Below are 10,499 nucleotides of genomic sequence, written 5' to 3'. Positions count from 1 at the left end.
GCAGCAAAGGAGAGCAGAGCTGGGTCAGATCGAGTGGCCACCGTCAGGGGCCAGGATGACTCAGAGGGACCCAGGAGCATCTGGCTGACCCTGGGCTGGGAACTGTGCATAGTTTTTCAGCCCCAAGGCATTTTCTGGAGGCTGAGTACATTGGGCAGGAAGATGGGAGGGGGTGAGCCGGGGGCGGCTACCTTCCCCAGGTTAATTGATGTCACGCAGGTGCGAAGAAGCCAAGTCTTGAACTCAGAGATTGGAGGGATGGGTGTCTCTGGACTCACCCCTATTTGGTATCTAGACCAATGGAGCAACCTGAAGTCAAGGTCTGAGGGGAGTAAGTCTTGTTCTCATGAAATCAGCTAGCGCAGGCCTGGAGGAGGAGGTGGGGAGGGCACCTCTGCCTCCAGATCTAAGGCCAGGGCCTTGTTTTGTTCCAGCCAGGGCACTCTGGTGAAAGCATCCTGGGAATTCGGCCTGCAAATAGAAAGAGCATTTCCTTGTGTGGGTTTCCTGTTTAGGTCTGCATAGAAAGCCAGAGGATCGCGTGGCCTCGTAAATCCTCTAGACGTTCCTGATGTAGATGCTCTGGCCGGATGCCATGGGAAAATTGCACACAAATAGAAGAAGGGGAAAGGACATTCAGTCTCAGGATTCTGGGTGGGTTTCAGGCTTCGTGGTTTTGGAGCTGTAAATAGAGGGGGCTGGGCTGCGGGAATGATCACTAAGGTCCTTTCCAGCTCTGACATTCTCAGATTCTGCTTTCCTCTGGAGGGTCACCCGGAACTCTTGCTGTCCTACTCAGCGATGGGGGTCTGCTAACCAAACAGCTCACCGAACAGAAGCTCGACAAACGTCTCAGGCAGAGAATCAGGAAGTTGCCTTAGAATATCCTGTAGGCTCCTTCACAGAAAGAAGGTACTTTCGAACTCTGGTAATTCCCAGACTTTCCTAAACACTTAGTTTAGGAAAATGACAAAAATGACAGACACCAAGCTCAGGAGTGTTGTGGGAGTCTTGCAGCTGGGTTTTGGTGCGGGTTCACAGAGCAGACCCCAAGGAGGCAGGTAAAGTGTGCCACCACCCACTTTCAAGGCTTTTAAAAATTTCCTTAAAGCTCAGTTACTGCATCTGTCAAATGGGCATTCAGACTTGTTGGCTTAATGGAGGAAGCAGTTTTTCATTCTTATTCTGAGGCCAAAGCCCCAGATTCCCTAGCAGATTCCACATGGAGTCTGGCCAGACAGTATATAGCTGGGGAAAGTGATGGGGCAAGAACAGGACATCTGGCCGAAGTTTCTTGTGTCCACCACACTTTATTCCAGTAACATGAAGTTAGTCTCCTTAGTCTGGCAATGCAGCCTTCTAGTAAGTTCATTGGATTTTCTACCTAAACGCGGCTCAAGCCATTATGCAGTGAAATTTCCCCAGACAGTAAAATTTCCCTTAGAGTTTAGCATTGCTCTGGTCTAGTTCTCTCGGGCATGAATCGTGAGGTTTACAGACAAACATCTGATGTTTATCTGTAAACCTCACTCCCTTGGACGTGTTCTTACAGGTAAATAAATCAGCAAAGGAAATTACTTGCTAGGTCCCATTCCTAGTTTCCAAATTTCATTTATATATATTTGAGATATAATCTCCTTTTCCCCTACTGACGCTGAACTGGGTCTTCACTAATGAAGTGGGAAGAAGGTAAAATGATACGAAGTTCTAAGTTTTCTGGGTCAGCACTCCCTAGAACACTGGTCCAGAGAAAAGTATTTTCAAAGGGGATTTCTGTGGCCCAATATGCTCAAAAAATGCTGCTGTCTTTGAGAGTCTGATGTGTTCAGACCTCTGGAAATTCATGCCACAAAGAAACACTTTTTCTCAGTATTTCAATATCTCAGTGTTTCCCCAATTTTTCTGATTAAGGAAAACTCCTTTTATATTATATCTACAGGAGCTGATGACAAATGAAGGAATAAGTATTCCATGGGACACACTTTGAGAAATGTTCCCTTCACCAAAAGGTAGAGTTTACGGTCTTATACTTAGTGCCTGGGGATATAGAAAGAGATAGGCATCAGCATGTAATGGAAATGTTTCTGCTCTTTTCAGAATTCAAGCAGGCAATGGACAAGGGTGAGTATAAATAACTATGGAGGAGTTTCCATAGAAGAAATATTAAAAAGAAACATGCCAAAATTTCACTTGTAGCTATTGGTGGCTGGTAGAATGACAGGCAATTCAGTTTCTTCTATGTTTATTTTCCCCATATCTTTCAAGATGAACATGAATTATTTCTTTATCTGGGATGAGAAACTATTTTTTAAAGAAGAATCAATATCTAAGATTCTTTTCACTTTTTTAAAAAAAGATTTTATTTATTTATTTATGAGAGACACAGAGAGAGAGAGAGAGAGAGAGAGAGAGGGAAAGGGAGAGGCAGAGAGAGACACAGGCAGAGGGAGAAGCAGGCTCCATGCAGGGAGGCCGACATGGGACTCAATCCCGGGACTCCAGGATCATGCCCTGGGCCAAAGGCAGACGCTAAGCTGCTGAGCCACCCAGGGATCCCCTCTTTTCACTTGTTCTTAATGAATATATCTAACTCTCTGCAGAGAAACCACTGGATGTCTCCTCCCACACAAGTCATTTGTCCCAGTGTTCTTGGGGTCCCCTACCACTTGCCTGTTAAGGTTCTGTCCTTGGAGTATACGAGCTCCTTCAGATTTGAGAGAAAATTAAGCAGTTTACACACAGCGAGAGGGTCAACTCTAGTGCAGGAATTGGCCCAATCCAGCCTGCCATCCTCAGTTGTTACTGGATCACATGTCCACGAAGGAAAGGTTGGCCTACCAGTCAAAATTCTTGGTTGCAATCTAGAAAAATCTCTTCTAGTTGACCTGGTTGGAAGATGAATTTATTGGAAGAGTACTGTACAGTTTGCAGAATTGGTGGGAGGGCTAGAGAACCAGGTGATTGGAAATGAATAAAATCACAGGAGGCAAGGCATAGCCAAGATCTTCACATAGGATGATCAGCTTAGGATCTGCCACTGGTGCTGTCACTGCTGGACACTTGTCACAGTGCTGCTGGGCTCTGCTGCCTCAGACACTGACTGCCATGCTGCTAGGCACTCAGATCCACCACATCATGTCCTAGATGGGGCCTCTGACTAGTTGAGCCCAGAAGATATGATAGTTTCCTAGTTGCTGGAACAAATTCTACCTGTTTGGCTTCTTCTTTTTTAAAAAAATTAATTAGAGAGAGAGAGAGAGCACAAGTTAGGGGGAAGCACAGAGGAAGAGAGAGAAGTGAACTTTTCACTGAGCAAGGAGCCTGACATGGCACTCAATCCCAGGACACTGAGATCATGACCTGAGCTGAAGGTAGACGCTTAGCCAACTGAGCCACCCAGGCACTCTTCTTTGGCTTCTAAAGTAGGGAGAAGAGTCCTGCCTTCTCTCTGTTCTGGGGCTCCCCAAAATGGGAAGGTCATTTAAAAGCTGGGTAGCCAGAATGACAAACATGCATAACACTTAGGTATTCTGCAAAAAGGCTGCTAGGATCTTGGAGAGACAGGGCAAACTGAGACCAGCCGTGATCAAAGGAGAAACACCCCCCTGGAGCTGTATGATGCATGGTTTTCTTTCACCTAGATTCCTAAGATGGGAAAGCTTCCACCAGATTTCTTGATCATTTGCCCCTCAAGAAGACCTGACCTCTCAACAAAAGCCACACTAAGTAATAAAATAAGAATTAGCATTTTCCAAAGGAACCAGGAGGCAAATTTAGAATTCCTATCCAATTCAAGGCTAGTTGGCGGCTCACTCTGTTGGTCAGCCATGTGGATTGTCCACAGGAACTGACCCAGAGAAATAAAGAATAACAAAGCATTGGAAAGACTGATTTTTATTTCCTCTGAAGAACTTACAGTTTAGAGAAGCTGATTAAATAGGTTGATAGGATCTCAGAGAAAGGCCCTACAAATGTAGGAATGGGAAAGGAGTGGATAATGTGAACATGGATCTTTTGTTGACTTCCTCATTTGGGAATATCTCTTTCTGCTTGCAGGCGTCCAAATGTTGAGGTTGAGTCCAAAGACCAAAAGTTGAGGTCTAGGGACAGAGTCAACATGTCTGTGGCTGCCGTCAAATTCTTAGTCGGGCTTGATCATGGCCAAGTTTGGAGTCTCAAGAGTGTAACTGGAAATCAGTGATTAAAAAAAACGATAAATATTCCTTTGTTTTGGAACCGATATGGATATGCTCACCTCGGAGTAAGTGAGGTATAGTTTGAGAACCTTAGAAAGTTACTTTATGGAGAATGTCTATATTATTCTAATTTTCCACAGTGTGTTGCTTCTCTTTTGCTTCTCAAGTATCAAGACACTTGCACAGCTTCTGTTGTTGATGGGACCTTTTGAGGACTGTCAATATCTTCCCAGAGAAAGCATTTCCAACCTCGCGTGATCAGATTCTTTAGTCAGATGGGGAACCAGCCTATCCCTCCCAGAAACACAAAGAATAAAACAAACCAAGTTCATTTCTTTGGGTAGAATGAGTTCTGGCACATTTGGAAGTGGGATTTGACTCTCCTCCCTAGGACTGAATTTTAGAAAGAGAAGATGAGATCTTTAGGAGTGTGAGAAAGTACCATAACTTGGTGTGGTTATGTACAGGTAAGTAGTCTTTCACCTGGAACTGGATCCCACTGCCATACACAAGATTTAATGATCAGTTGTAAGAACACATAATGGGTCATGAAAAGTGAATAAATGTTTAAGAACTCAAGGGGTCTCTTGGAACTGGAGGTCCATCTGTTCCTGGGAAAATCCAGACCAATCACGTGATGCCTCTTCTCTAACCTCAATATTTCTCCAGGAAAAAGGTCCCAGAAGAGTAGCCTGAGGGACAAAGTGGAGACAGTGTGGGAGAAGGTGATGTTCCCTTTTTCCCTTTACCTTAGAAGCTATTCGGAACAGGTGTTCAGTAAAGTGGATTGGAATTTCTAGTGGCCAATGCAAAGATAATGTCCTTTCACCTTTGGCTGTGTCCTTGGGGGACTGGATGGACAGTGAACAGTGAACAGAAGATCTCAAGGAAGAGCCTGAAATGGCAAAACTGCCATGCATGAGGGAGGATGGGGACAGGGGCAGTGCTTCTGCTTATGCTCTGTGTAACACTCCATAGCTCAGGCCAGGGCCCAGGAAATTAGGCACAGTGAGCATCTTAGTTCTCAGTTATTTTAAAAGATGGCATCTGGGGTGCCTGGGTGGCTCAGTTGGTTAAGCATTGCCTTCCATTCAGGTGGTGATCTCAGGGTCTTGGTATCCAGCTCTGCGTCGGCCTCCCTGCTGCAGGAGGAGTGTGCTTCTCTCTCTCCCTCTACCCCCTCCTTAGTTCATGCTTTTTCTCTCTCTCTCAAAAATAAATAAAATCTTTTAAAAAAGAAAAATATTGCATCTATAACTGGATGACTTGTGTTTCATTCTCTTCACATACATTATTTTTTGAGGCAAAGCCCCAGATTCCCTTGCAGATTTACCACATGTGTCTGGCCAGACAGTATTTAGCTGGGAAAGTGATGGGGCAGAAACAGGACATCTGGCCGAAGTTTCTTGTGTCCACCACACTTTATTCCAGTAACATGAAGTTAGTCTCCTTAGTCTGGCAATGCAGCCCTTCTAGTAAGTTCATTGGATTTTCTACCTAAACGCGGCTCAAGCCCATTATGCAGTGAAATTTCCCCAGACAGTAAAATTTCCCTTAGAGTTTAGCATTGCTCTGGTCTAGTTCTCTCGGGCATGAATCGTGAGGTTTACAGACAAACATCTGATGTTTATCTGTAAACCTCACTCCCTTGGACGTGTTCTTACAGGTAAATAAATCAGCAAAGGAAATTACTTGCTAGGTCCCATTCCTAGTTTCCAAATTTCATTTATATATATTTGAGATATAATCTCCTTTTCCCCTACTGACGCTGAACTGGGTCTTCACTAATGAAGTGGGAAGAAGGTAAAATGATACGAAGTTCTAAGTTTTCTGGGTCAGCACTCCCTAGAACACTGGTCCAGAGAAAAGTATTTTCAAAGGGGATTTCTGTGGCCCAATATGCTCAAAAAATGCTGCTGTCTTTGAGAGTCTGATGTGTTCAGACCTCTGGAAATTCATGCCACAAAGAAACACTTTTTCTCAGTATTTCAATATCTCAGTGTTTCCCCAATTTTTCTGATTAAGGAAAACTCCTTTTATATTATATCTACAGGAGCTGATGACAAATGAAGGAATAAGTATTCCATGGGACACACTTTGAGAAATGTTCCCTTCACCAAAAGGTAGAGTTTACGGTCTTATACTTAGTGCCTGGGGATATAGAAAGAGATAGGCATCAGCATGTAATGGAAATGTTTCTGCTCTTTTCAGAATTCAAGCAGGCAATGGACAAGGGTGAGTATAAATAACTATGGAGGAGTTTCCATAGAAGAAATATTAAAAAGAAACATGCCAAAATTTCACTTGTAGCTATTGGTGGCTGGTAGAATGACAGGCAATTCAGTTTCTTCTATGTTTATTTTCCCCATATCTTTCAAGATGAACATGAATTATTTCTTTATCTGGGATGAGAAACTATTTTTTAAAGAAGAATCAATATCTAAGATTCTTTTCACTTTTTTAAAAAAAGATTTTATTTATTTATTTATGAGAGACACAGAGAGAGAGAGAGAGAGAGAGAGAGAGGGAAAGGGAGAGGCAGAGAGAGACACAGGCAGAGGGAGAAGCAGGCTCCATGCAGGGAGGCCGACATGGGACTCAATCCCGGGACTCCAGGATCATGCCCTGGGCCAAAGGCAGACGCTAAGCTGCTGAGCCACCCAGGGATCCCCTCTTTTCACTTGTTCTTAATGAATATATCTAACTCTCTGCAGAGAAACCACTGGATGTCTCCTCCCACACAAGTCATTTGTCCCAGTGTTCTTGGGGTCCCCTACCACTTGCCTGTTAAGGTTCTGTCCTTGGAGTATACGAGCTCCTTCAGATTTGAGAGAAAATTAAGCAGTTTACACACAGCGAGAGGGTCAACTCTAGTGCAGGAATTGGCCCAATCCAGCCTGCCATCCTCAGTTGTTACTGGATCACATGTCCACGAAGGAAAGGTTGGCCTACCAGTCAAAATTCTTGGTTGCAATCTAGAAAAATCTCTTCTAGTTGACCTGGTTGGAAGATGAATTTATTGGAAGAGTACTGTACAGTTTGCAGAATTGGTGGGAGGGCTAGAGAACCAGGTGATTGGAAATGAATAAAATCACAGGAGGCAAGGCATAGCCAAGATCTTCACATAGGATGATCAGCTTAGGATCTGCCACTGGTGCTGTCACTGCTGGACACTTGTCACAGTGCTGCTGGGCTCTGCTGCCTCAGACACTGACTGCCATGCTGCTAGGCACTCAGATCCACCACATCATGTCCTAGATGGGGCCTCTGACTAGTTGAGCCCAGAAGATATGATAGTTTCCTAGTTGCTGGAACAAATTCTACCTGTTTGGCTTCTTCTTTTTTAAAAAAATTAATTAGAGAGAGAGAGAGAGCACAAGTTAGGGGGAAGCACAGAGGAAGAGAGAGAAGTGAACTTTTCACTGAGCAAGGAGCCTGACATGGCACTCAATCCCAGGACACTGAGATCATGACCTGAGCTGAAGGTAGACGCTTAGCCAACTGAGCCACCCAGGCACTCTTCTTTGGCTTCTAAAGTAGGGAGAAGAGTCCTGCCTTCTCTCTGTTCTGGGGCTCCCCAAAATGGGAAGGTCATTTAAAAGCTGGGTAGCCAGAATGACAAACATGCATAACACTTAGGTATTCTGCAAAAGGGCTGCTAGGATCTTGGAGAGACAGGGCAAACTGAGACCAGCCGTGATCAAAGGAGAAACACCCCCCTGGAGCTGTATGATGCATGGTTTTCTTTCACCTAGATTCCTAAGATGGGAAAGCTTCCACCAGATTTCTTGATCATTTGCCCCTCAAGAAGACCTGACCTCTCAACAAAAGCCACACTAAGTAATAAAATAAGAATTAGCATTTTCCAAAGGAACCAGGAGGCAAATTTAGAATTCCTATCCAATTCAAGGCTAGTTGGCGGCTCACTCTGTTGGTCAGCCATGTGGATTGTCCACAGGAACTGACCCAGAGAAATAAAGAATAACAAAGCATTGGAAAGACTGATTTTTATTTCCTCTGAAGAACTTACAGTTTAGAGAAGCTGATTAAATAGGTTGATAGGATCTCAGAGAAAGGCCCTACAAATGTAGGAATGGGAAAGGAGTGGATAATGTGAACATGGATCTTTTGTTGACTTCCTCATTTGGGAATATCTCTTTCTGCTTGCAGGCGTCCAAATGTTGAGGTTGAGTCCAAAGACCAAAAGTTGAGGTCTAGGGACAGAGTCAACATGTCTGTGGCTGCCGTCAAATTCTTAGTCGGGCTTGATCATGGCCAAGTTTGGAGTCTCAAGAGTGTAACTGGAAATCAGTGATTAAAAAAAACGATAAATATTCCTTTGTTTTGGAACCGATATGGATATGCTCACCTCGGAGTAAGTGAGGTATAGTTTGAGAACCTTAGAAAGTTACTTTATGGAGAATGTCTATATTATTCTAATTTTCCACAGTGTGTTGCTTCTCTTTTGCTTCTCAAGTATCAAGACACTTGCACAGCTTCTGTTGTTGATGGGACCTTTTGAGGACTGTCAATATCTTCCCAGAGAAAGCATTTCCAACCTCGCGTGATCAGATTCTTTAGTCAGATGGGGAACCAGCCTATCCCTCCCAGAAACACAAAGAATAAAACAAACCAAGTTCATTTCTTTGGGTAGAATGAGTTCTGGCACATTTGGAAGTGGGATTTGACTCTCCTCCCTAGGACTGAATTTTAGAAAGAGAAGATGAGATCTTTAGGAGTGTGAGAAAGTACCATAACTTAGTGTGGTTATGTACAGGTAAGTAGTCTTTCACTTGGAACTGGATCCCACTGCCATACACAAGATTTAATGATCAGTTGTAAGAACACATAATGGGTCATGAAAAGTGAATAAATGTTTAAGAACTCAAGGGGTCTCTTGGAACTGGAGGTCCATCTGTTCCTGGGAAAATCCAGACCAGTCACGTGATGTCTCTTCTCTAACCTCAATATTTCTCCAGGAAAAAGGTCCCAGAAGAGTAGCCTAAGGGACAAAGTGGAGACAGTGTGGGAGAAGGTGATGTTCCCTTTTTCCCTTTACCTTAGAAGCTATTCGGAACAGGTGTTCAGTAAATGGATTGGAATTTCTAGTGGCCAATGCAAAGATAATGTCCTTTCACCTTTGGCTGTGTCCTTGGGGGACTAGATGGACAGTGAACAGTGAACAGAAGATCTCAAGGAAGAGCCTGAAATGGCAAAACTGCCATGGATGAGGGAGGATGGGGACAGGGGCAGTGCTTCTGCTTATGCTCCGTGTAACACTCCATAGCTCAGGCCAGGGCCCAGGAAATTAGGCACAGTGAGCATCTTAGTTCTCAGTTATTTTAAAAGATGGCATCTGGGGTGCCTGGGTGGCTCAGTTGGTTAAGCATCGCCTTCCATTCAGGTGGTGATCTCAGGGTCTTGGTATCCAGCTCTGCGTCGGCCTCCCTGCTGCAGGAGGAGTGTGCTTCTCTCTCTCCCTCTACCCCCTCCTTAGTTCATGCTTTTTCTCTCTCTCTCAAAAATAAATAAAATCTTTTAAAAAAGAAAAATATTGCATCTATAACTGGATGACTTGTGTTTCATTCTCTTCTGTACCATTTACTTGCAGAATGACTTTAAGAAATTACCTAACCTGGGGAGCCCGAGTGGCTCAGCGGTTTTAGCCCCCTTTGGTCCAGGGCCTGATCCTGGAGACTGGGGATAGAGTCCCTTGTTGGGCTCCCTGCATGGAGCCTGCTTCTCCCTCTGCCTGTGTCTCTGCCTGTCTCTCTCTCTCTCTCTCTGTGTCTCTCATGAATAAATAAATACAATCTAAAAAAAGAAAAAAAAAAGAAAAAAGAAATTACCTAACCTTTCTGTGTCTTAGTTTTACCATTTGTAAAAGGACGAGAAGAATATGACCTGCCCCACAAGATTTTCATGAGTATTAAACTTGTTAATTCATGTGAAGTGCTTAGAGCAGTGCCTGGCACACGAGGAATTGTAATCAATAATAGTGTGATAAGCAGTAGGCTTCAATATTACCATAGCTGTTAGCGCGTGCCAAAACAACGGTGACATTTCTAATCTACAAAGCTTCCATGGGACATCTAGGTAAACTTTCATTTAGGTTAAGCTCAGGATATGCCACAGCCACTTACTTCCTTGTGACTGAAATTCCACAAGCATCTCTGTGGTGAAAATCATTAACTTAACACCCATAATACCAAGAGACTGCTAGGGTTAACATCTTATCAGTAGTTAAAGCCTTTCCTAAGCAGCAAAGTGACATGGTTGAAATGCAGCTGTCCTGGGTCTTCT

The 10,499-nt window shown here is 43.9% G+C and overlaps 1 long non-coding RNA gene across 1 annotated transcript; it reads left to right on the top strand.

Moving 5' to 3' along the window:
- Positions 1–776: 776 nt before the first annotated feature.
- LOC121482015 lies at positions 777–2,210 on the top strand. Its single transcript, XR_005985489.1, has 3 exons — positions 777–912; positions 1,940–2,009; positions 2,098–2,210. It is a non-coding gene; the product is annotated as an uncharacterized LOC121482015 (long non-coding RNA).
- The last annotated feature ends 8,289 nt before the right edge of the window (positions 2,211–10,499 follow it).

The sequence above is a fragment of the Vulpes lagopus genome, chromosome 1 (genome assembly GCF_018345385.1).
Source record: "Vulpes lagopus strain Blue_001 chromosome 1, ASM1834538v1, whole genome shotgun sequence".
NCBI classification, from domain to species: Eukaryota; Metazoa; Chordata; class Mammalia; order Carnivora; family Canidae; genus Vulpes; species Vulpes lagopus.
The sequence above is the reverse complement of the archived record's forward strand: the minus strand, read 5'-3'. Positions and strand labels throughout refer to the sequence as shown.